This window comes from Geotrypetes seraphini, chromosome 3 (genome assembly GCF_902459505.1).
Source record: "Geotrypetes seraphini chromosome 3, aGeoSer1.1, whole genome shotgun sequence".
Lineage (NCBI taxonomy): Eukaryota > Metazoa > Chordata > Amphibia > Gymnophiona > Dermophiidae > Geotrypetes > Geotrypetes seraphini.
In genome coordinates this window covers 391,384,734-391,411,567 of record NC_047086.1, presented here as the reverse complement: position 1 = coordinate 391,411,567, position 26,834 = coordinate 391,384,734, and positions in this window count along the sequence as shown.

Here is a 26,834-nt window from a genome sequence, read left to right as displayed (position 1 = left end):
CCGGGCGGGATAATATTTTTTTTTGAGGGACTCTTTTTCTCTTATATTATTTGAAAAAGTGATTAAGCTACACAGCAGCCTTAACCTCCAAAATCAGCTCTGAGGAGCTGAACACCTGCCAAAGCTGGTAATAGGCAGGCTTGGAGAACCTGGACTGTTTCCTTTGTTGAGAACTGTTTGCTGGGTTAAGGATTGAATGCAAGGGCCTGGTGAAGGTGACTTTGTTGGGACTACTGAAGTCCAGGCACCTTGCTGGGCTGTGGTCTTTTTGTGCATTAGTTGCTTTATTGATAGCTTTTGTTCCTGGGCCTGTAGCCCAGACTGAACTGTACTATTTAGGACTTGCTAAATACTGGAAGACAGAGTTTGAGTTTTTTTCTCTTTTGTGTTGGCTCTTTTGGCAGAATGATAAACTTACCGTTCAAAGCTCTCCTGTTCGAGAATTGTTTTATTTTACTGTTTTGAACTTTGGGTTGAAACTAACTTGGGCAGTTTTAACCTTCTCACCCTGAAGGGCCTTTCTTCCTTTTGAGTGGTGCGCAGAAATCGGCATCGTCACCCTTCCCCGCATTTGCGCTACCCAGCGGAGGCCTTGTGGGTGACAGTGTGAATGTGTATGATAGATAGTTTGTTTTAAGGCATTAACAGGTCTAATCCCAGAGGAAATCGGCATATCAGATCAGGTCTTAAACTGGTTTATCATTTAACCACACCACAGACACATTTCCTAATAACTTTGGTATACCTCAAGGCTCTATTCTGTCCTCTCTTCTTTTCAATGTTTTCCTGGCTCTTCTGATTACTCTTGGGCTTCTCCGTCTTTGCATATGCCGATGACATACAATTAACACACCCAATTGATCTCACTAACATTGATGACATTCTTACTCTCAATAAAAAATTTGAAAAAATAAGTGATTGGCTCTACACTAATATGCCCTCTCTTAATGTAAACAAGTCCAAGTCCATGATCTTCCCATTCAGGCATGGCCAATCTCTACTCTCGCCCATTGAATTTAGGTCCATTCCAGTTCAGTCAGTTAAAACCATGAAGCTTTTGGGGATTACTCTAGATGAGAAACTTTCGTTTCATGATCACCACATTAGCTCAGTCGTAAGGAAATGTATTCACCGTCTCCGCATGATTCGCTCTCTTGCAAAATATCTAGACCAAGCCTCACTTAACATTCTCACTCATTCTTTAGTAATCTCTTGTCTAGATTATGGCAACGCCCTATTTAAGGGAATCACAAAAAAGGAAATGTGACGTCTCCAGATTATTCAGAACACCGCTGTCAAAATGGTCTTCAACGCAAAAAAAAATTTGACCACGTTACGCCTTTGATGGTCAAAGCTCACTGGTTGCCTATTCCCCATCGCATCACCTATAAAATAACGCTGCTAACCTTCAAAACTAGACAAACAGAACAGCCAGAATTCATCAACGGAATACTAGTACCCCTAACTTTACAACGTACTCTCCTCTCATCAAATCAAAATCTGCTAACAATCCCATCGCTAAAAGTTATTAATACTATGTACAATAATATTTTCTCTGTTCCGGTTCCCATGCTCTGGAATTCAGCACCGACATACTTAAGAGAGTCTGTACGTTAGATAAGTTCAAAACCAGCTTAAAAACAATGCTTTTGTAACGATGCGTTTGCAGTACGACTGTCCTTTTAAGGACATTTAAATGGATTTTTAGCCTAGTTTCTATGGCAATGATAGTAAATCAGGTTAAATTTTTACCCCTTTCCTTCCGTTTTTTTCCCTAACTGTTCTTACCTTTCTGTTCATTGTAGTTCTACCCTTTTTCCTCTCGTGCAAGTTTGATTTGTGAGACTCAGTAAATGTCTTTATTGGAGAAAAAATTTAGTTACTAATTTTAATGTGTCTGTACTACCCTGCTTTGTAATTAAGAAGCCCTAGAGCTTGTCTCGAAGGGCGTACGGTAACACGGGGCTGGGAGGCCTCGTGTTGCCAGAAAGGCAAGGTGGGGGGGGGGGAAATAGGACCGTTAGTTAGGGAAACTTAGTAGAAGTAATCGGGGAGGGGTTACCGCCAAAAGACAGGGCTAGGATAGGGTGAAGTTGAGTTGGAGGGGTGGGGCAGAGGGAATGAGTAGACCGGGACCCTGGAGGACTCAGTTCTTTCAGGTCCTCCAGGGCGGTTTTTCTCTCACCAGCGTTCTTGCGTTGCCATGGCTGCGGACGGTCGGGTTAGCGTTGGGGCGGTGGTGGACGAGGCAGAGCTGTCCTTGCTGGCTGGTGACTCGTTCTCGGAGGAGCCATCGGAGCAGGTGGGTGTGGGGCATGTTGCGGAGCGTGCGCGGCCCACGCGGCGCTCCAAAATTCAGGCGCTGTCGGTTTTGGCCCGTGTTTGTGCTAGCGGGGCTAAAACAAGTAGATCCGCTTCGGCATGTACCGCTGGGAAGGTTAGTCAGCAGGCAGGGTTGTCGGGCAGCAGGAGGGGAGCTGTTCCGGCCGGTCGCAGTTCGTCGGGGGGCGTGGCTTCTTTAACGGAGGACAATTTGCCTGTTAGCAGGGAGATGGTTGGAGGCTCGGGCTCTGCTGTTAGTCGGGCGGTTTCGGCTACCAGGGAGATCCCCAGTGAGATGTCTGCCTTGGGGTCTTCCTTGTCAGGGGTTGTGGGAGATGGGGCGGCTTCCTCTGAAGGCGTAACAGGGGGCGGTGGTGAGCTTGGTGGGTCTCCTGGGTTGTTTGCCATGGGGAGGGGGTCCAGCGCTCCTGGGGTTTTGCATGCGCCCTCTGGAGGGTCTGTTGGGACAGGGTCCGGGTTTTATCCTACAAGCTGGCCGTCCAGTTGGGGACCGGTTTCCTGGGGTTCCGGCTCTTCTGTTAGTGGTGTGGGACCGTCTGCTTCGCACTGGGGGGGGGGTATTCCAGGGAGCATGGCATGGGGGATGGTTCCTGGAGGTGGGTTTGGAGGGGGTTGGGGGGGTCCCGGTGGGTGTGCCTGGAGCTTGCTTTCCTGGTCCTGCCTCCTTTTCTGCTTGGTCTCCGCAGGTTTCGTGCATCCTTCCTGGAGGACAGGTCGTTCAGACGGAGGGCCTGAGTGCAGCTGGAAGTTCGGGATCGATGGAGAGACCAGGATGTTCCACTTCGGAGCGTGATTTGGCGCTGAGAGCTACTGTGGCTGGTGGCGGGGGCGCCACGGGTTCTACGCCAAGTTCGTCTGAGAGGCCTGAAGTTGCTGTTCGTGGCGGTTCAGTGTTGGCGTCAAGTCTCCCTGCGGCGGCCGGGACTGCTGATCGAGACATCACTGGAGTGACTGCTGGTGTTCCGGGAACTTCTACTCCGGGTAACAAGGCGCCTGCTCAGGTTGCTGGGGGTGGGAAGGCGCGGCGTAAGAAGCGTAGGCATCGCCGTAGGGGGTCTTCTTCCTCTTCGTCCGGGTCTTCTTCGTCGGGGGCCACGTCTTCCTCTTCGTCTGATGCGGGTCCTTCGGGCGGATTGGGGTCTTCAGGTGGGGGTGGTGGGGAGGTCAATACGGGAGAGGTTCGGGGTACTCCGGCGTTGGTGGCACTTACTGAGCTGTGGGAAAAGGTACCGCGGGATTTGCGGCGGAAGATTCGGAGGCGGTCCTGCCTAGATATTTTTCGCCTCTTGGAAGGTAGAGTTCATAAGCGGAGTCGTAGGAAGGCAAAACGGGATAGAAAAGATTTTAAACCTTTTCCGGTAGCTCGTTCAATCATTAACTGGGTCCGCGCGTTTTTGCGGCTTGGGAGTGTATGGGGTAGGGCTCATCCGTCGGATTACGGCCTGCTGCTGGCTTATGCGGACTCCATTTTAGACTCTTATCAACGTTTCGGAGGATGGGCCTGGTTAAATTACGACGAGGCTTTTAGAGATAAAATGGAGGAAAATAGTTTTATGTCTTGGGGTACCCAAGATGTTAATTTATGGCTCACCCATATGGCCTCCAAATCTATATCGGGTACGACCGTTCGCCCCACAGGGGGTTTTGGCAGTGGGCGGCCCTTTCGTGGGGGGGCGGGGGGGACATCCTCAGCAGGTGCCGACGTGTGTTGGAAATTCAATAAAACCACCTGTCCTTTTCCCGACTGTAAATTTCGTCATGCCTGCTCCAGTTGTGGTCAGCCACATGCGGCCGTTAAATGCCCCAAGCGTACTGGGGGGGCAGCTGCTGGACCGGGAAAGTAATGTTGTGGTCTCTGTGCCTACCCCGATTCATGTTGATGCCTTGCGCCCATGGTTGAGGAGTTATGGGCGGCGAAAGGAGGCTGTCATATTGGAAGTTGGTTTTACTGGAGGGTTTGAGATTCCTTTTCTAGGTGTGTTGCAGGAGGCGCGGGTTCAAAATTCTTCATCGGTTTCCCGACTGCGGTGCGTGGTATGGGGCAAGTTGGCAGAGGAGATTCGTTTGGGGCGTATTGCAGGCCCCTTTCGGGAGCCCCCTTTTTCGCCGATGCAGCTTTCGCCTCTTGCTGTTATACCTAAGAAGGTTCCCGGCCAGTTTCGTTTAATTCACAATTTGTCTCGGCCCTTAGGGCAGTTGGTTAACGATGGCATTCCACGTCACCTTTGTTCAGTTCGTTATGCGTCGTTCGATAGTGCTCTTCGGCTTATTGTTAGTGCTGGGCGGGGTGCTCAGTTGGCGAAGGTGGATATCGAATCGGCTTTCCGTTTGTTGCCTATCCATCCTCGGTCCTACCCGCTGTTGGGTTTTCGTTTTGAGGGTTTGTATTTTTACGATCGTTGTTTGCCCATGGGTTGCTCCATTTCTTGTGCGTATTTTGAGATGTTTAGTTCTTTCTTGCATTGGGTTTTGGTTCAGAAAGTTGGAGTGGATTCCATTGTGCATTACTTAGATGATTTTTTGTTTATCGGTGCGGGAGGTACTGGATTTTGTGCCCGCCTCAAATTGTTGTTCGAGAGGATGGCGGACGATTTTGGTGTTCCTTTAGCTTCTGAGAAATCTGAGGGGCCAGTTACTTCCTTGGTGTTTTTGGGGATAGAGTTGGATTCTGAGGCTATGGTTACTCGCCTTCCTGCGGTGAAGGTTCGTCAGTTGCTTAGCCTAATCGAGCAGGTGGTTTCTGCTCCCAAGTCTACGTTGCATACTGTTCAATCTTTGTTGGGTTCTCTTACTTTTGCTTGTAGGGTGCTGCCTATGGGTAGGGCCTTTTCTCGCAGGTTGGCGGCTTCCACAGCGGGGGTTCGAGATCGAAGACATTTTCTGCGTCTCTCAGCGGGAGTGAGGGCTGATCTTCGCATGTGGTCTGTTTTTCTCAAAGATTTTAATGGGACTGTTCCTATGTTGGCGCCGGAGGTCTCGAGCGTTGACTTGAATCTCTTTTCTGATGCGGCTGGGGGTGTGGGTTTTGGCTTGTTCTTTAATGGTGATTGGTGTGCCGAGCGTTGGCCGGCCGAATGGGTGCGGTCGGGCATCACAAAAAACATTACTTTGTTGGAATTGTTTCCGTTGTTAGTGGCGGTTGAGCTTTGGTCGGGAATATTTCATGATCGTCGGGTGGTTTTTTGGTGTGACAATCTGGGAGTCGTGGAGGTTGTTAATCGTCAGGCTGCCCGTTGTTTGGCTGTTAATGCGCTAATGCGAGAGTTGGTTTTGCGTTGTCTGCGGCTGAATCTCTTTATCCGTGCGCGTCATGTTCCGGGTTTACAAAATGGCATTGCTGATGCTTTGTCTCGTTTTAATTTTTTGCAGTTTCGTCGACTGGCGCCCGGAGCGCGCGCAGAAGGTTCGCCGATCCCTGTTCATTTGTGGAGCCTGGTCGGGAAGGAGTCTGGGAGATGCTCCGTTTGTCGGTAGCCCCTTCTACTTGGGCACGCTATTCGGCGGGGTTTCAGTCCGTGGCGGCCTTCTTAGCTGCTAGGGGCTGGTGCCCGGGTGATGTGGCCGAATCCTTGTTGGAGGATTTCGTGCTGTCTGCTTTTCAGGATCAAGTTTCTCGTGGGGTTGTACGTGGGCACTTGGCGGGTTTTGCTTTTTTCTGCAGGGCCTTGGGCTGGGTTTGCCCGGTTTCGGGGTTCATGGTTCAGAGGTTATTGCGAGCCATGGGACGGGTGCTCCCTCGTGCCCGGGATTCGCGGTTACCCATTACTCACGAATTGCTCCTTCGGTTGCTAGCTGCGTTACCGGAGGTTGCCAGTTCGCCTTTTGAAGTTTGTTTGTTTCGAGCAGCTTTCGCTATTGCTTTTTTTGGGGCCTTGCGGGTCAGTGAGTTGTTAGTATGTCCATCTTCTCCCGTTGGTTCTCGTGGGCTTTTGCTGCAGCACGTGATTTTTCAAGACACAGTGTTACGGTTATATATTGTAAGTTCCAAGACAGATCAGTGTGGTCTTGGTCACTGGGTTGTGCTGCATGCAGTGTCCGGATGTTCGTCCTGTCCGGTGGTGCGATTGCGGGAGTATATTGCCATTCGTCCAGTGGACTCCCAGATATTATTCGTTCACGCGTCAGGTGCCCCTCTGACGCGATATCAGTTTCGAGCAGTTCAGAGTTTGGCTTTAGTTCGTTGTGGAGAGAATCCGGGTGCCTTCGGGACTCACTCCTTCCGGATTGGTGCCGCAACGAGTGCTAGTTTGGCGGGTATGTCAGGGGAAGGTATTCAGAGATTGGGTCGTTGGGTATCTGATGCCTTTCGCGGTTATATTCGTCGGGGGGTCTCAGGAGTAGGGCAGGGTGTGGGGAGGGGCTCTCAATAGTTGAGTTATGAAAGGGGGTATATGATGCTGAGTGTTTATTTTGCTTGGTTTTTCTTTCAGCTCCCCGACGCCGATCTTCCTCCCTCTGGATTGTGGGCCATTCTTTTGTCCATTGGGCGGCTGAACGTGCGCTCGTACGCCCTGGAGGGCGTCACCTTGGTCTTGCTCATCTTGGACTTCGGGTTTCCTGGTGGGGACAGCGAGGGATGCGGTGGAGACAACTGCTGTATTTGTTACAGGATCTGCGGTCTCGGCCTCGTCATCCCGACATTCTTTTGATTCATTTGGGGGGTAATGATGTGGATAACTGTGCAGGGAAGGATTTAGTGAATATGATTAAGGACGACTTGAGGGTGGTGCTTGATTGGTTCCCGAGGGTGTTGGTTGTGTGGTCGGATATTGTTCCGCGCCCTGGTCGTTTAGCGTCGCGGCGTTGGACAAGGGGGTTGGCTAAGCTCAATAGACAGGTTGGGAAGTGGGTGGTGAGTCATGGTGGATGGCAGATTTTGCATGACTGGGTGGATGTAACGTGCGCAGGTTTGTATCACTGGGATGGTGTTCATTTGTCGGCGGTGGGCTGGGACCTTTTGCTTAACGATTTCTCATCTTGTTGTGAGCGGGTCCTTAGCGCCTGATGTTAACCGCAGCTTTTTCTTTTTCTTTGGGGGGGGGGCCTGTATGGTTACAGGCCTGTGGCGGGTCTCCCGAGCTACTGGGTGCTGGGGCTCATCAGGCGATGAGCGGGGGGCCGGCTGGGAGCCGCGCCTTGGGGTCAGGTGACCCGGGTTAAAGGGGCATGAGGTCATGCCACCCCTCGGACGCTTGCTGGTTGTGGCGGGGTCGGGGGCAAAGGTTAATGGTTACATAGGGGTAGCTCGGGAGGAGCTTGCTGATGTGGTTTGTTCAATAGAGGGTCAATATGTTTATGAGGTTATGTTATTCATGTTAATTTATTGTTATGGTGGATTTAATAAAGAGCTGCGGCTATATATTCCATAATGAAGCGTGCTGGTCTCATTTGGGGGTGGGTTATGGGAAAAAGGGAGTTGATGGGTAGCAATAGAGACTATCCAGATCCCGCTGTTATTAAAAAGGCGGGATAACAAATTTTTAATAAACTTGAACTTGAGTATCTTATGGGATCTTTCATCATTACCAGTGGCGTACCTAGAGTATATGACATCTGGGGACCATCAATTTTTACACATACACCCCCAGCCCTTGGTATGCCACTCCAGCTAGACCAATAAACGGTGTCAGGTCAAAAGCGCGCCGGGACAAAGGCGCGCCCAGACAATTGAGCGCAGCCCGGAGGCGCGCGCCGCTCTAAATTACTGTTTTTAGGGCTCCGACGGGGGGCGTGGGGGGGAACCCCCCCACTTTACTTAATAGACATCGCGCCGCATTGTGGGGGCGTGGTGGGGGGTGGGGGGGTTGTAACCCCCCCACATTTTACTGAAAACTTCACTTTTTCCCTGTTTTTAGGGAAAAAGTGAAGTTTACAGTAAAATGTGGAGGGTTACAACCCCCCAAACCCCCTTAATGCCGGCGCGATGTCTATTAAGTAAACTGGGGGGGGTTCCCCAACAAAAACCCCCGTCGGAGCCCCCAAAAACTGTAATTTTGTGCGGTGCGCACCTCTGCGCTGCGCTCAATTGTCGGCGTGCGCTTTTGTCTTTCGCGCCGTTGTCTATGAACCCCAATAAACAGGACACCTGAGTGGGCATAATATGCAATGGTTTTAAAACAGGAGTGGGCTTTTTTTTGTTTTTGTTATTTTTTTTATAATGCAAGCACTTGACTACCGCATGGAAGACACGGGTTTGGCAATAATGCACTTGGATCATAGAGGAAAAAAAATTGCCTATATTAGATAGAACTCCTACTAAGACACCAACAGAACTTTACACCCGCTCTCTGAAAATGTGTTTGTTCTACTGTTACCCGCCCTGAGCTTTCCGGGAGGGTGGGAAATAAATCAATCAAAATAAATAAATGTAATTCGAAGCACAGCCTTAAGAATCATAAAAGGAGTCCGGCAGCATGAATGGTAGGTATTGATGTGGGTGGCATAAGACGACAACACACAAAAAAAGAGAGGATCGTGTGTTGCTCAGGACATCCTTGAACGACAGGAAACGCATCTCTCCTCAACTACTGAGAAAACGGAAAAAGAAATTCTCGAATGTTTGTGTTTCGGCTGGAAGGAGAATGCTTGGAATTTGTTTGCAGAGCGAGGACAAAGCTGTCGCTGACAGATGAACAGAGAAAGATGCCTATGGCGCGAGCAAAGAAACACTCCAGTTTGAGCAAGAAGCAATGGGAGAAAGTGTTATTTAATGATGGAAAGCACCTTCGACAATTGTGAGAAGGTGACAATTGTGAGAAGGTGACAATTGTGAGAAGGTTCTCAGGAGAAGACTTTGCGACCCGATTTCCCTCCGACCCAATTCACTAACCTGTGTCCCGATCATCCTCCGATCCGCGCTTGCAAATGAGGGGGAACGGCATTCAGATGATGGCAGGCAGCGATTCACTAACAAAAAACTAGGCTGGCCAATCACAAACAAGCGACTGCTGAGGACCAGTTGTTCAGGTCCTTTCTGACTGCCTACCTTCTGCCGCCCTGCTCTCTGCCCTGCTTCTCTGCCCCATCTAGTCTTGATCTCCTGCTCTCAGCCCCGATCTGCTCTCCTGCTCTCTGCCCCGATCTGTTCCTGAAAATGTTTGGCGCGCCTGCCAGGAGGATCCTGGCTGCTAGCCCAGCTTCCAGAACTCAAACAAGCTCCTGTCGCTGTCATTGTCGCCCCCGTCAGAAAGCCAGCCCATGCAGAAAAAAATTACAGCAGCCCTCCCTCTTTCAGAAGCACATGTGCTCCTAAAATCTCTACAGCGGCTCTCTGCCCCGATCTCCTGCTCTCAGCCCCGACTCTCCTGCCCTTCTCCGTAGTGCAAGCCCGTGGTTTTAACCCGCGGGTTTAAAGCGGGTTAAAACCGTGGGCATGCGGAAAAAAAAAAGAAGCAAAAATTAGTTTAAAAAAAAAAAAGTTTCCTGCTCTGCACGGAGGGCCAGCGCATGCACAGACCATCTACAGAGCGATCCGGACGGTTAGTTGGGGACGTGATTCCGATCGTCCTCATGTGCATAAGGGCAATTCATGAATCCAACCCCCGGACATGGATCGGGTCCCTCACGAATCGTATCCGATCTGTGCCCTTAGTGAATCTAGCCCTAAAAAAAACCACTTAAATATCCAACAAAAGTAAATCTGGACATCTTTCAGGGATAACTGAGCAAGATAAAACCAACCAGACCTGTTTCAGTCATAACTAAGGCCCACCTTTTACATAGGCGATTATCGCGGCGGGCAGCAGGAATTGCTCCAACGCCCATAGGGATTCAGTGGACGTCGGAGTGTTTGTCACGCAGTAGCTGCTGCTGCGCCTTTGTAAAAGAGGAAATAAGTCACAAAAAAGTGCCTTAACTGACCTGATGACCACTGCAGAGATTAAGGCATGACCTTTCCCCGTTAATCCCCTAGTGGTCACTGATCCCTTTCCACCCCCCAATGACCTGACAGTGACAGCGCATACCAGGCTCTGTGACAGCTTCAGATATGGCCTTTCCTTGTAGAGCAGGCTAATGGTCAGTGTTGTGGACTGGAAGGAAAGGGACCCAAGACCATATCTCACTCTAACTAATACACTTGGGATGGAAATTGTGAGCCTTTCAAAGCCTACAAAATACCAACTGTATCTATAGATAGGAGACACCTGCAGACCTGAGGACTTTTGCAGTAGTATACAGTGCTCCCTCGGACATTCGTGGTCGGCGATTCGCAGTCCCAGTCATTCGTGGTATTTTCTGACCACGAATGACCGGGCAGGAGAGGGCAGCTGGAGCGCCGGCGAGTGAAGAAAATCACTCGCGGTATGTTCCGACCGCCTCTTCCTGCACTAAAGTCGGGCCTCACCAATCAGGAGCTGCGTGTCAAAGCGGCTCCTGATTGGTGAGGCCCGACTTTAGTGCAGGAAGAGGCGGTCGGAGCATACCGCGAGTGATTTCCTTCACTCGCCGGCGCTCCGGCTGCCCTCTCCTGCCTCCCCCTGCTAAAAACCGTATTCGCGGTTTTTCAACATTCGCGGGAGTTTCTGGAACGGAACCCCCGCGAATATCGGGTGATTACTGTATAGTTAGGCACAGTGGACTTTTAGGTATTCTCGGATTGCTCACCATACACAATAAGCGTGTTAAGGTCAGATTTTTACCTGGATTCCTTTATATGAAGTCCGCTGCATGGACCACAAGGCTGCCTCACTGCTCTGCTGGGAATTCTGTGAGGCTCATAATCAAAAGAGAAAAACGTCCAAAAACCGGCCTAAGTCGGCACTTGGATGAACATTTCTCAAAAACGTCCAAGCGCCGATAATAAAACCGGGTTTTGGACGAATTTAAAAACGACCTAGGCCTTCATAGTGCCGCTCGACGTCCAAAGCTAAACGGGGCGTTTCGGGAGGCTACCAATTTCACATAGAATAATCTATAAAATTGCACTATTAACCTTCAAAATTCAACAAACCAACACACCAATATTTTTACATCGTTATTTGATACCATATTCCCCAGCCAGATCTCTAAGATCAACAGATCAGCATTTGCTGACCATCCCGCCTCTGAAAATAATAGGCACCAGAAGAGCTACAATTTTTTCAATCATAGCACCCCAGCTATGGAACAAGTTACCAGTTTATCTGCGTGGTGAAACTTCTTTAGAAAAATTGAAAAGCACATTAAAAAGCCACCTATACAAAGATGCATTCGAGTCAGAAACAGGATAACTCTTTTATCAACAATCTCAGGCTCAAATACTTAAACCTAACTAGATCTATATATAGGTCACAACTTCTCTCTTTCACTTTTAGACCTCGCTTTATTTGTAAAACATTTTCAATTACCCTCCTGATATTGTTTTTCCTTAAATGTTTATCTGTATAAATTGTTTGATTTTGTCCCTCCCCACACAATTTTTTTTTTCTGTTATACGCATTGAAAATATTTGATATTGTGTTTATATCAAAATTTTAATAAACTTGAAACCATAGACGTTGTCAACAAATTCTGCATCACATCAAAAATGCCCCTCTGTGTAAACAAAATCAAAACAGTTTATGCCGAAAACCTTGCAAACATCCTTTAACAGATCCAGGAGGCCTTTTACTAAGCTGCATTGAGCATCAACACGCGGTTACTGCAGGTTAAAAAAAAAAAAGAAAAGTGCTACTGCGAGATGCGCTCAAGTGTCCCATGATAGTAGTGGGATTACTGCGTGCTAGGCACACACTGAAGAGCAGATTTTATTTTTTTGCACGGAGCATGCTTGCAAGCGGACAGTAGGCTTGTCCTGTGCTGATTGGTTAGTGTGGGTAAATCGCCATGTGCTAACACTACTACTACTACTTATCACTTATATAGCGCTGAAAGGCGTACGCAGTACTGTACAATTTGACATTTATAGATGGTCCCTGCTCAGAAGAGCTTACATTCTAACTTGGACAGACAGGCATGACATATAGGGTTGGGGATGCAGAACGCAAGGTAAGAGGAGTTAGGAGTTCAAAGCAAGCTCGAAGAGGTGGGCTGACATTTATAGATGGTCCCTGCTCGGAAGAGCTTACAGTCTAACTTGGACAGACAAACATGACATATAGGGTTGGGGATGAAGAACCCAAGGTGAGAGGAATTAGGAGTCGAAAGCACTCTCAAAGAGGTGGGCTGACATTTATAGACGGTCCCTGCTCGGAACAGCTTATGATCTAACTTGGACAGACAGACACGACGTATAGGGTTGGGGATGCAAAACGCAAGGTAAGAGGAGTTAGGAGTCCAATGCATGCTCGAAGAGATGGGCTGACATTTATAGGCGGTCCCTGCTCAGAAGAGCTTACAATCTAACTTGGACAGACAGACACGACGTATAGGGTTGGGGATGCTGAACCCAAGGTGAGAGGAGTTAGGAGTCGAAAGCACGCTCAAACAGGTAGGCTTTTAACTGGGCCTTGAACACTGCCAGAGACGTGATTCGGGCAGATTGTTCCAAGCATATGGTGCAGCAAGGCAGAAGGGACGGAGTCTGGAGCTGGCAGTTGAAGAGAAGGGCACAAGATAGGAGGGACTTACCGGCTGAGTGGAGCTCATAGGAGTGGGGGATCATAGGGGGAGATAAGTAAAGAGAGATAGTGAAGGGCTGCTGAGTGAGTGCATTTGTAGGTCAATAAGATGAGTGGGCCAAAAAGTGGCAGATGCGTTTTAATATAGAGAAATGCAAGGTCATGCATGTTGGGAAAACATTCAGCTATACAATGGGGGGAACATTGCTAGATGTAAGTACCCTTGAAAGAGACCTGGGTGTGCTGGTGGATACAACAATGAAAGCATCAGCACAATGCGCGACAGCCTCAAAGAAAGCAAACAGAATGCTGGGTATCATCAAGAAGGGTATCACGACCAGGACAAAGGAAGTCATCATGCCACTGTACCGTGCAATGGTGCGCCCGCATCTGGAGTACTGTGTCCAGTATTGGTCGCCATACCTCAAGAAGGACATAGCATTGCTTGAGGGGGTCCAGAGAAGAGCGACGAAAATGGTAAGAGGTATGGAAAACCTTTCGTATGCCGACAGGCTAGAACAGCTGGGGCTGTTCTCCCTGGAAAAGAGGAGACTTAGAGGAGACATGATACAAACTTTCAAGATCCTGAAAGGCATAGATAAGGTAGACAGGGACAGATTCTTCAGACTGTGGGGAACAACAAGTACAAGGGGGCACTCGGAGAAACTGAAAGGGGATAGGTTTAGAACCAATGCCAGGAAGTTCTTCTTCACCCAGAGAGTGGTGGACACATGGAACACACTCCCGGAGGTTGTGGTGGGGCAGAAGACACTACAGGGATTCAAAGAAGGTTTGGATAAATTCCTGAAGGAAAAGGGGATTGAGGGATACAGATAGAAGTAAGGATAGGTTTTTTAGGGCAGGGAACACTTGACAGGTCATGGACCTGATGGGCCGCTGCGGGTGCGGACCGCTGGGTGCGATGGACCTCTGGTCTGATCCCGGTGGAGGCAACTTCTTATGTTCTTATGTTCTTAATTGTATTTGGAAACGGATGGGCAGCCAATGAAGTGATTTTAGGAGAGGAGTAACGTGAGTAAAGCGGCTCTCCTGGAATATGAGTCGTGCAGCCGAATTCTGAACGAGGGGAGGGGAGCGAGTTAATGCAGGAGCCCTTACCAACCTTCCAAATAGGTGGCGGAAATGGCTCGCGTGGTAATGGCCACATGCTTAATAGGGAAATTAGTATATGGCCTTTAATAAGAAAAATAAGAAATACAGTCACTTTAGAGCTGCACTAAAAGTGGTCTCAGCATGCAGGAAACCCCCCATGCTAATAATAGCAAAAGGGCCCCCTTGCATCATAAAATCACAAAACTTGTATCATACGGAGTCACCAAGCTTGAACGTTCTCATGATCTTCTTGTCTCATACACAGTGCACTATGATAGGTTGTCCGGGGCGAGGTCAAGTTTGTTCTCTGATCCTCAGTAAATGATGACTTACTCATCATTCAGATTCATTATACATTATTCATAAGTCACCATTCAGAGTTGTAATCAGTACGGCATATTCACCTCTTTCTTAGAAATTAGCTGGTAGGAAGATTGTTTATTTTATTAAATATGTATCATGACTATGAAAACACGGGGATTTGTTCTGATCTGTAGGCGTCTGATAAATGGTCGTTCAGAATTCCAAAGTGGTGTATCACAGAAAGAACCTCACAGAGACGATGCACAATTCATTGGGAATCTAACATTGACATCCCTAGTAGAGAATGACACGGTGACAAAATTCATCACAGTTCCCGTCCCCGTGGATAACCGCGGGAAATAATCCCATGTCATTTTCTAGTGTCTATTTCAACCTCGGTCCTTCTACACCGGCATTCTTCAAAGCAAAGCTTTTGGGTCAGTGGTTGTGGCCATTCATACTCTGATTCTTATGGGAGCCAAGGATAATGAAGCCATTGTGACATCACTGATGTGATTGGCTCTTAGACACTGGTGGAATGAGGCATTATGACATCACAATATCTGCTCTGGATACCAGAGACTGTCATTCTGTAGTGTCTGTTTCAACCTCAGTCCTTCTACACCAGCATTCTTCAATGCAAAGCTTGCGGGTCAGTGGTTGTGGCCATTTATACTCCAATTCTTCCCTCTCTCCTTAAAGAAGGACATGAAGATGGTTTCCCGCGGTTATCCGCGGGGACGGGAACGGTGATGAATTTTGTCACCGTGTCATTCTCTAATCCCTAGGACTTAAAAAAGAATATAAATCATCTTCACTGTCCTCCCAAATCATGAACGTGTCATCTAAAACTCATTTCAACAAGTGGCTATTTCTGCAGAGTTCACAGTTAAGGAATCTGAATGACCTGAGCGGATAACAGGAAAGCATAAGAGGAAGAAATGGTCTCGGAAGAATGTCAGTTTCAAAAGCAAGGATTACGAAACGACTTATATACTCGTATGATAGGTAAGAAATACTTGGTGGGTGTGGCTGGATATTTAACCTTAAGAGACTTGATATCTTTGGATGCTGACACCTGCATTCATTTGCCATACTGGGGCAGACCAAAGGTTCCATTAAGCCAAGTATCCTGTTTCCAACAATGATCAACCCAGGCCATAAGTACCTGGCAAGATTCCAAGGAGTAAATCAGATTTTATGCTGCTTATCCTAGGAATAAGCAGTGAATTTCCCCAAGTTCATCATAATAATGGCTCATGGACTTTTGTTTTTGAAAATTGGCCAAACCTTGTTTTCCCGGATGTCTGGCAATACCAGTCAAGTACTTAAATGTCTGTTTCATATTACCTCTCTCTCTCCTTTCCTCCAGCGTATACATATTCCAGTCCTCCAGTCTCTTCTCATAAGTCTTATGGCACAAACCCAGAGAGTGGTAGAAAACCGAAACGCTCTTCCGGAGTCTGTCATAGGGGAAAACGCCCTTCATGGATTCAAGACAAAGTTAAACAAGTTCCTGCTGAACAAGGACGTAAGCTGGTAGGGCTAGTCTCAGTTAGGGCGCTGGTCTTTGACCAGAGGGCCGCCGCGTGAGCGGACTGCTGGGCATGATGGACCACTGTCGTGACCCAACAGTGGCAATTCTTATGAACCATTTTTGTCACCTTCCTCTGAACTGCCTGAAGTCTCTTTACATCCTTGTAGAGATGTGGTCTCCAGAAGTGAACACAGTACGCCAAGGGAAGCCTCACCAATGACTTGTACAGGGGGCATCAATACCTCCTTTCTTCTGCTGGTTACACCTCTTTCTACGCAGCCTAGCATTCTTCAGGCAACAGCTTTTGCCTTGACCCATTATTTTGCTGGCTTGACATCTTAAGACACATCACTCCACGGTGTGTCTCTCCTATCCATGCATGTCAGTCGCTCACCTCCTAGCACAAACTGCTCTATTGGATTTCTACATCCCAAGTGCATCATCACTTTAAGAACATAAGAATAGTCTTACTGGGACAAATATTTCTCCATCCCCGTGGGAACTCATTTTCCTGTTCCATCCCAAGTTCTTTTCCTGTCCCTGCCCCATTCCTTCAAGCTCTGTCCTCATCTGCACAAGCCTCAAACCCTTTAAAACCAAAAGTAGCGACATTCTAGAGCTCAGATTGTGATGTCATAATGCGTCATTCCACCAATGCCTAAGCTCCGTCCTCATCTGCACAAGCCTCAAACCCTTTAAAACCATAAGTAACGACATTCTAGAGCTCAGATTGTGATGTCATAATGCCTCATTCCACCAATGCCTAAGCTCCGTCCTCATCTGCACAAGCCTCAAACCCTTTAAAACCATAAGTAACGACATTCTAGAGCTCAGATTGTGATGTCATAATGCCTCATTCCACCAATGCCTAAGCTCCGTCCTCATCTGCACAAGCCTCAAACCCTTTAAAACCATAAGTAGCGACATTCTAGAGCTCAGATTGTGATGTCATAATGCGTCATTCCACCAATGCCTAAGCTCCGTCCTCATCTGCACAAGCCTCAAACCCTTTAAAACCATAAGTAACGACATTCTAGAGCTCAGATTGTGATGTCATAATGCCTCATTCCACCAATGCCTAAGCTCCGTCCTCATCTGCACAAGCCTCAAACCCTTTAAAACCATAAGTAACGACATTCTAGAGCTCAGATTGTGATGTCATAATGCCTCATTCCACCAATGCCTAAGTTCCGTCCTCGTCTGCACAAGCCTCAAACCCTTTAAAACCATAAGTAGCAACATTCTAGAGCTCAGATTGTGATGTCATAATGCCTCATTCCACCAATGCCTAAACTCCGTCCTCATCCGCACAAGCCTCAAACGCTTTAAAATCATAAGTATTCGAGGCTTGTGCGGTTAAGGCAGAGCTTACAGGAATTGGGCAGGGATAAGAACAGCGACAAAACTCACGGGGACTGGATGGGGAAACTGAATTCCTTTGGGGACAGTGACAAATTTGTCCCCATGTCATTCTGTACAGCAATTTGAAACTAGGCTCAAAAAATTCCTTAAACGTGTGCATTTTTAACTTCATGAGATAATTTGTCACAGGGACCCTCCGTAAATCAAAGGAACTGGCACTGCAAAGATATCAACATATACAACACAAAGTTGCCTTTCTCTTCCTCCAAAGAGCCTCCAGACAGTGCAAAAACAAAACAGCTCCTTTTATGTCAAGTAATTGAAAATTCACATCAAGCAAAAGTGAGTTGGGGGTAAATAGCACGGTTCTGTATTTTACCTATTGAGCTGGGAGGATTGTTAGCGGCAGATGATGTCAATGAAGTTTATGTAAATCAGGCCGAGCACGCAAATGATGACCGCATCATGGTTTCAGTTACATATCAGGTCTAGCAAAAACTAAGAAAGGTACTCGCGGGAGGCAACCACAGAATTATAAAGAGTGCTTTGACGGAATTAGCAAACGTGAAAACGAAAAAGACCCGTTTTTAAAAAATGCACAGAAATCTGAAACGTAACACAATGAGTGCAATAAAAACAATCCAGGAAATCTGGCACTAGGTCTGGTTTTTTCTCACTCTTTTGCTTAATTGCATCACCCCAAACATAATTATTACATCTGGCATGCACCACGTAAACACCATTGGAACTGTAGGTTCCAGACACCAAATATCAGAATGATGGATACCAACTCTCCTCAAGACCTCTGGCATTCAAGGCTGCATTCCATAGTGCTGGAGGCGAGGCTGATGGTACAACATATTTGGTTGTATAGGCTGCGTCACTGTTTTCATATGTACATTAACGCAAAGGAGTGTCTTTCCATCTACACGTCTTCCCTTGGTGCTCTAACCTCCTCACATGTTTTCCAGTATCACCTCTATGCTGATGACTCAAAGAATGCTCTCTCTACACCGGAAGTCTCTACTCAGGCTTGGGTGTCGGCCTACCTGTCTGACATTGCTACCTGGATATCTCACCGCCATCTAAAATTAAGCATGGCCAAGACTAAGCTCTTGATCTTTCCTCCTAAACCCATCTCTTCCTCCATTCTCTATCTCTATGGATAACACCCTCATCATCCCTGTCTTGTCCGCCTGTAACTTCAGGGTAATCTTTGACTCATCTCTCTCCTTTCCTTCACATATCCAGCAGACTGCCAAAACCTGTTTTTTCTTTCTCTATAATATCGCTAAAATCTGATCCCCCCTCCTTCTCTGAGCTCACTCCTAAGACCCTCATCCATACCTTCATCTTCTCTTGCCTAGACTACTGTGACCTGCTTCTCACTACTGGCCTTCCAACAAACCATCTCTCTCCCCTTCAATCCATCCAGAACTCTGCTGCATGCCTCATATTATGCCAATGCTGCTATACCCAGACAACTCCTCTCCTCAAGTCACTTCATTGGCTTCTGATCTGTTTCCGCATACAATTCAAACTCCTCTTACTGATTTTCAAGTGTATTTACTCCGCAGCTCCTCAGTAGCTCTCCTCTCTCATTTGTCCCTATACTCCTCCTCAGGAAATCTGCTCATTGGGTAAGTCCCTCTTATCTCTACTATTCACCTCTATGGCCAACTCCAGACTCCATCTTTTCTACTTTGCTGCACTGTATGCCTGGAACAAACTGCCTAACTCAGTATGTCAAGCTCCATCTCTGGTAATATTCAGATCCAGACTCAAAGTCCACTTCTTTGAAGCTACTTTCAATTCCAAACTCCAACCCACCTTCTAAGCACCAATATCATTCCCTCTGTAATTCCCCCACCTGAGCCCAGTATATTGATGCACCTTCTTGTCCAGTTTGTCTGTCTTGACTAGATTGTAAGCTCTATTGAGCAGGGACTGTATGTTCTGTGCTTTAATGCACAGCGCTGCATATGTCTAGTAGGGCTATAGAAATGATTAGTAGTAGTAGAAACCGTCTGAACACTCAGTGACATCACAATGCATCTGGGTGTGTGGCGCAGTGGTTGGATCTACAGCCTCAGCACCCTGGGGTTGTGGGTTCAAACCCCGCGCTGCTCCTTGTGACCCTGGGCAAGTCACTTAATCCTCCATAACCCCAGGTACGTTAGATAGATTGTGAGCCCACCGGGACAGAGAGGGAAAATGCTTGAGTACCTGATTGTAAAAACCGCTTAGATATCCTTGATAGGTGGTATATAAAATCCTAATAAACTTGAAACTTCCTAATAATAAACTTGTATATGATTCCCCCAATTGAGCATTGTGTATTGATGCACCTTCTTGTCTGGTTTGTTGGTCTTGACTAGATTATAAGCTCTTTTGAGCAGGGACTGTCTCTTCTATGTTTTGATGTATAGTGCCCACCCAGTTCCACCCAAACCCGCTCCATTATGCCCCAGTCCCACCCCAGCCCCCCTCCCCCACTGCCTGCTCTCGTTGGGCAGGAAGGAATCCGCGCATGCGACACAATGATATCATGCACCTACGCGGATGCACTCCTGCCCGACAATGATTTGTTCCAAGCTTTTCAAAACCTGGACAAAGTGCTGGGTTTTTGAAAAGCCAGCCAGACCCCTGGACATGTCTGGGGAAATCTGAGCATCTGGTAACCCAACTTAAGTCGAGTAGGAGCCCTCCAACTGCATTGTTGCCTATGGGAGGAGGGTTTCTTCAATACTATGTTTTCAATCACTAGGAACAGGCGGCTTCTCTGGAGTCCTGAAGAGCTTGCCTGTCCTTCACTGTTGAAAATGTAATAGTCAAACAGCACCACCCACTGTCAGGACTGTAGGCAGAAGACTAGGGTTGCTAGATTTCCTCTGTTAAAAAAAGAGGATACCTGTTCCTGCTCCATTCTGCTCCCAGCCCCACCCCATTCCGCCTCCAGCTCTGCCTCACCCCCACATGAACCTCCCCAAGATTGGGACTACGTCTGGAGGGCACTTGTGCATGCACAGATGTCAACGTGATGACATCACACACATGCGCACATGCGTATAAAATCATTGCATCAACATTTATGCATGTACAGACGGGGCCTCCAGAAGTGGCCCCAAGGTCAGCGACTTCTGAAACCTGGACAAACATGGGTTTCGGAAATTCCATTGGGCACCTAGACTGTCCTTTAAAAAGAGGACATGTCTGGGTTTTCCCAGACATCTGGTAACACTATGGAAGACCCCTGTTCAGCTGCCTATACATTATTACATTTTGTGAACTCAGAAGGAAGCTCTCCTTAGCACGTTGCATGCACTACAGTAAATGGTAGCAGTAAACTTAAGAGACTGAGATCATACTCCATATATCCTGGCTTAGGATTAAAGTTCATTGCTTTCGTGGTACATGCAAAACTCCAGAAGAATGTGCATACCATGTTTCCTCGAAAATAAGACACTGTCTTATATTAATTTTGGGCCCAAAAAAGGCACTAGGTCTTATTTTCAGGGTTGTCTCATTTTTTTAATGTACAATGAGCATCTCTCCCTTCCTCTCCTCCACCCTGTCACCCGCCGGGGTCTCTAAAAGCTTGAGAAAGACCACCGACAGGCGGCAGCACTACCCTGGCGTGGCTCCCAAAGTGGAAGACCTCACTGGTGTCCCAATACTTTGGGCTTCGCTACAATAAAGTACAGCGAGCCAAGTCAAATAAAAAACAATGTCCAAAGTTTAATTTGTATCCAAAACACAATGATTAGAAAACCAAAAATCATATAAAGAAGCACTAGCGTACAAGCTTCCTTTTCCCAAAGAGAAAAAAACAACAGATTTTTATCTTCCAAACAGTTCAGTGAAAGAACAGCAGGGTTTATGTTAGGTAAGTTCACAATCAAGGTCAAGGTTCTAGGGCTTCACCCTGCACTGAACCACAGTCTCTGTAATAGCCCACAAAACTAGTCCCAAAAGAAGTCCTCAAGAATACTCTTAAGTCCTGGACTTTCAATCCAAAAATCCGGTTTCTTCACCAGGTACTTACATTTCACATTGTAAAGTAAACTTCAATCGTGAAAAGAAGAGAAAAAAAAAAATAAAGCCTTACTGCAGGCTCTTGTTAGTCCAGCCTTTCCCACTGTTGGGCCACAGAATTGCTGGTTCCCCTTTTATTACTTAGCTTTAACAAGCTCCCTCTGAATCCCAACCCTCAGATCTTCGGGGCTCCTACCCCAATTCTGTGAGTCCTTGGAACTTAGATAGCTAACAGGGAAACTGCTTCACAAGCCAGAAAACTTCCTTCCGTTTCTCTGGGCTTTTGCACAGCTGGAGTGCAGCAACGTAATCAAGCTGGTGCAGCACTGCTCTGAGCTTGGCTTTACACACCAAACAAAAAATAGTTTTCTATCAATCTTCACCTCTATATTCTTATACAGCTCCGTACCTGCAGTACTTAGTGAGAAGCTGCCCAGCTCACATCCATGGCTTCCTCGATGTCAGCTTCAGGCATGGTCCATTCCTCCGTGTCCATATTTTCTGGAATACCCAGCTGCTCTGCTGGCTCCTGAGCAAAGGAATCCTCACACTCCATGGGTTCCTGAGCGAGGTCTGGCCTTTGCCTGGCCCGGAGAACCTTCTCTGCCAGGTCCTCGTGTGTAGCCTGTCTTACTGCCTTGGAGAGCTGCTTAACCCTTTCAGGACCATAAGGATCGTAGGCCAATTTTTGTGGTTTTGACGACATTTTTATGGTAAAAGGGCTTGCAGATGCCAAAAAATTGATTTTTTTTGTGAAATATCATTATTTTTTTTAAAAAAAATCACACTTCTGGCTTATTGACAGTGTGGCAAGTGAATCTTCTCGTCAATCTGGCAACGACGCTAATGAATTAATGTCGGAACCAGTTTGTTTACATAAAGGCAGTATCATATGGAATCCGTACATATCAAATTTAGAACTGTAGACTATCCCAATCAAAATTTATAGGATTTTAAAGTTATGGGACAAATATGTCCCTTGGTCCTGAAAGGGCTACGAGTCTTTGGGCCACACCCTGGTCTAGGTGTGTGTGTGCCTAGCTTTCGTGCTCTGGGGCTCCCCCCCAGGTTGCTGGGCGGAATACCTCTGGGAGCCTGATTAAACCTCTTAGTGTAGCTGGGGTTTTTACTGGGCCATGGAGCTAACTTGTATTCTGGCTCCTGATCAGGTTCAGATGGCTCAGGATAGGCAGCTCTGCTCTCAGTATCCCCTGCCTGATCATTCTCGGTCACTCCCTGGTCTCGGGCACAGGATTTAGGCTGGGGTTTCACTCAGACATGACCGTCTCGGGGAGCGGAAATGTCACAACCCCAATTCTTCTTATTTCCTTTCTCTCCCCCACATGTGCATCTTTCCTCCCCTCTCATCCATCTCCTTGTGGAGTATCTTTCTATCCCTCCCTCCCTCCCATCCCTTGTGCAGCAGAACCCTTGCAGCTTCTATCCATCCCTCCCTCCCATCCCTTGTGCAGCAGAACCCTTGCAGCTTCTGTCCTTCTCTCCCTCCCATCCCTTGTGCAGCAGAACCCTTATAGCTTTTATCCCTCCCTCCCATCCCTTCTGCAGTAGAACCCTTGCAGCTTCTCTCCCTCCTTTCCTCCCATCCCCCATGTAGCATCTTTCTATCCCTACCAACACCGCCCGACCAATCTCTCCTTCCCATCCGAACCGCGAGACCAAAATAAATACCTTATAACAAACCGGCAGCATCGGCAGCAATCTAGACAGGCTGCTTCACAGCCTTCTATCACCCAGGCGTTCCTCTGCTGAGTTGCTGATGATGAGGCAGCCCATCTAGATTGCTGCTGACGCTACCTGTTTGTTATAAGATAGTTATTTCGGTCTCGCGGTTCAAATGGGAGGGAGAGATGGGTTGGCGGGGGGGGGGGAAGCGCTGCTGCTGTCGGCAACTAGGGCTTATTTTTGGGGAAACACGGTACTACTGTATTTGTGTATCTGTGGAGAGCCATAATCAAAAGAAACATCTAAGTCCAATTTGAATATAGGCCGCTAGTTGCCCAAAGTCAGCAGCGACGAAATATCCATTCTAGAAAACTACGTCTAAAATTTTTTTTTTTTCTGAAAATCATCTATCTGTACGTCCAGGCTTTGATTGTCTAGACCGCCACTATGTCTATCTTTATACCAAATTCTCGATCAAAAATTTGTCCAAGTCACAAACGCCCAGAATAAGACCTTTTGGATGTGGGAGGGGCCAGCATTGTGATGGACTGGCCACCCAGATATGGCAAGACAGCAGAGGGGCACCTTACAGGGCACTGCTGTGAACTTCACAAAAAGGGTGCCACATAAACATCTCACCAGGTTATGGTGAGCTCCCCCATAACACACTATACCCACCTATCTACAATCCCCAATAGCCCTTATAGCTGCAGTAGGGTTTTGGGGGTTTTGGTGGGCTCACATTTTCCACCATGAATGTAGTGGTTAGAGTGGCTGCATATGGCCTGGGTCCTCCTTTCTATGGTTCACTAGCCCACCCCCAGATTACTTAAGACACTTCTGTGCAGCTCTACTAGGCTTTCCTATGCCAGGTGCTGATGTTCCGGAGACAGGTATCTACATTTTTATTCTGAACTTTGTGGGGGTACAACGGGATCAGTTAACATGGGGGGAGTGTATGGGGGTTTATATGTGTCTCTGCAGTGGTTATCTGGTCAGTTTACATACCTTTTGGGCACTTATACCTGTCTTTACATCGTCTAACTCACAACAAATAAGTTTCGCCTAGGCAGTCTCATCAAACATTTGATTATCCCTGCAGGACGAGTAAGTCTAGGTCGGTCCACATCCCACCCTAACCACTCCTCCAAAAATGCCTCTTTCATCTCTGGGCACACAGCGAGATTCAGAGGCCTAAAATGTCCCTGGATACATCCAAAAAGCCGTTTCATTTATCGGCTTCATTAGATCGTCCAAGTGCCAACTAGGGCAGGTATTTAGACATTGTTAAGTTTCGATTATGAGCCCCATATTGTTATAAAATTATCTCTATGCATTTAATATTGCAGTTTTCAGGGCTTTAAATGATAAAAGAAATTAAGAAAGAAATTTGTTATAATTAGACAAATTTTGCTAACTGAATGTGTAGAAATAATTCACCAAACTGCTTTAATTAGATATTCAAACACATGCTTCAATAAAGATAAACCCAAACTGCTTAAAAAAAAAAAAAACACATACAAGTCTAGATTGTTCCAATGAAAAGGCACTGTCTATTTCTTGCCCTTAATTTTTATGTTTTGAGATGAGTTAACCTCACCCACATCACTTGACTCTTTCTAATAAAACTTGCATGGAGTCCTGCCGATAAACATTTCTGGCCTATAGCTCCATCTAGTGGAACCTGCACATAAATGAACCAAGACAAGTCACAGGAGAGTGTTGATTTTCTACAGGTGTCACTGGGAGCTTTGTGCCCCACATAAATAACATTCAGACCTAAATACCGTATTGAGAGTCAAATATAATTTGCAGGGGAAAATGCTGAAAAAGTATAAAGGTAATAATGCCCCAAACCCAGAAGAAGCAGAACAGCAATAATTATCAACAAACTAAAGCAAAATAAAGATTGTGAGACAATAAGTCATTTCGAACAATTGATAATCACTGATTAAAAGGATAGGTATATAACTCTAACCTATGCAATAGCAACAGACATTTTTAAAATACTTATGGGGAGAAAGGCCTCAGAATCCCTCCTTCACCCTACTGAGATCAGGCGGAAGAATCCCTCCTCCACCCTACTGAGATCAGGCGGTAGAATCCCTCCTCTACCCTACTGAGATCAGGCGGTAGAATCCCTCCTCCACCCTACTGAGATCAGGCGGTAGAATCCCTCCTCCACCCTACTGAGATCAGGCGGTAGAATCCCTCCTCCACCCTACTGAGATCAGGCGGTAGAATCCTTCCTCTACCCTACTGAGATCTGGCGGTAGAATCCCTCTTCCACCCTACTGAGATCAGGCGGAAGAATCCCTCCTCCACCCTACTGAGATCAGGCAGTAGAATCCCTCCTGCACCCTACTGAGATCAGGCGGTAGAATCCCTCCTCTACCCTACTGAGATCAGGCAGTAGGAAAGCCGGGATGAAATACTTCATAGACAAAAAAAAAGTGACAGATATTAATGCAGTATATGTGAACTATAGGATAGACCAAAAAATAAACACGCTTATTGTCTGTGCTGGGAATCAAACACACTGATGATGGCCAGCATTTCGCTTTTCAAGTTGTCTCAGAGGGTGTTTGATTCCCCTTTTGGTTTTTCATCTCTCCCAAGGGTTTATGTTGCAGTAGGTGAACTTTCAACCACCCCCCTCCCCCTCATAGTCCAGCAACGTCCAGTTCATTTTCAACTCACCCTCTCTACAGACATCACAAGGGAGGGGAGAAGTAGACAGCCAACATGAAACCATAAGGGTGCTGGTTGCTGCAAAGATGTTTCCCCTGCAGTAAAAATGCTAGGACCACATGCAGTGCAGGTGGAGGCTCTGAAGCTTGACCATCTAAATCCAGAATCGTGAGAAGGGGAGAGCAAGGCCTCAAAGAGGATTGTCAGTCTTAGAGCCCCCTTTTATCAAGACGCATAAGGCTTTTTTTTATTGTCGTGGGTCGCTTTGGTAAAAGCTCTGATGCTGATAGGAATTCTATGAGCATCAGAGCTTTTACCTGAACGATCTGCAATTTTTTTTTTTTAAACCCTTATGCGGCTTGATAAAAGCGGTCCTAGGTGAGGGAGAGTGAATCAGGAAAACATCTTTTCTACAAGCCAACCTATACCTATTTAGGGTTACCAGACCTCCAGATTTATCCAGACATGTCCTCTTTTTAGAGGACTATCCAGGCGTCCAGACGGCTTTTCAAAATCCAGTACATCTGGGGGTCACATCTGGAGAGTATCTGCACATGCAACACACATGCACACATGCATGTGACATCACCACGCCACGTTCGCTCATGCTCAGATGCCCTCCAGACGCAGTCCAAAGAGACGAGGTTTGTGTAGGGTTGGGGGACGGAATGAGGCAGGGCTGTGTGCGGGATGGGGCGGGGCTATGAGCAGAATGAGGCAGGACAAAACAGGGCAGGGCAGAACAATGGTGGGGCCGTGTATCCTCTTTTTGCCCAGCAAGAATCTGGTAACCTTATTCATATTAGCAATAAAGGTAAGCCATCCCAAAGCCACCACTAGTGCATCTGGTCCTCATTCAATAGTAGAATAGAATCTAATGTGCAGGTAGCCCAGGGGTGGGCAACTCCGGTCCTCGAGGGCCGGAATCCAGTTGGCTTTTCAGGATTTCCCCAATGAATATGCATTGAAAGCAGTGCATGCAAATAGATCTCATGCTTGTTCATTGGGGAAATCCTGAAACCCCCAAATGGATTCCGGTCCTCGAGGGCTGGAGTTGCCCCACCCTTGAGCTAGACCTACAGTAGGCTGATGGCAGCTACACCATTGCAGATAGGCTGGAACAGGGATCTCAAAGTCCCTCCTTGAGGGCCGCAATCCAATCGGGTTTTCAGGATTTCCCCAATGAATATGCATTGAAACAAGTGCATGCACATAGATCTCATGCATAT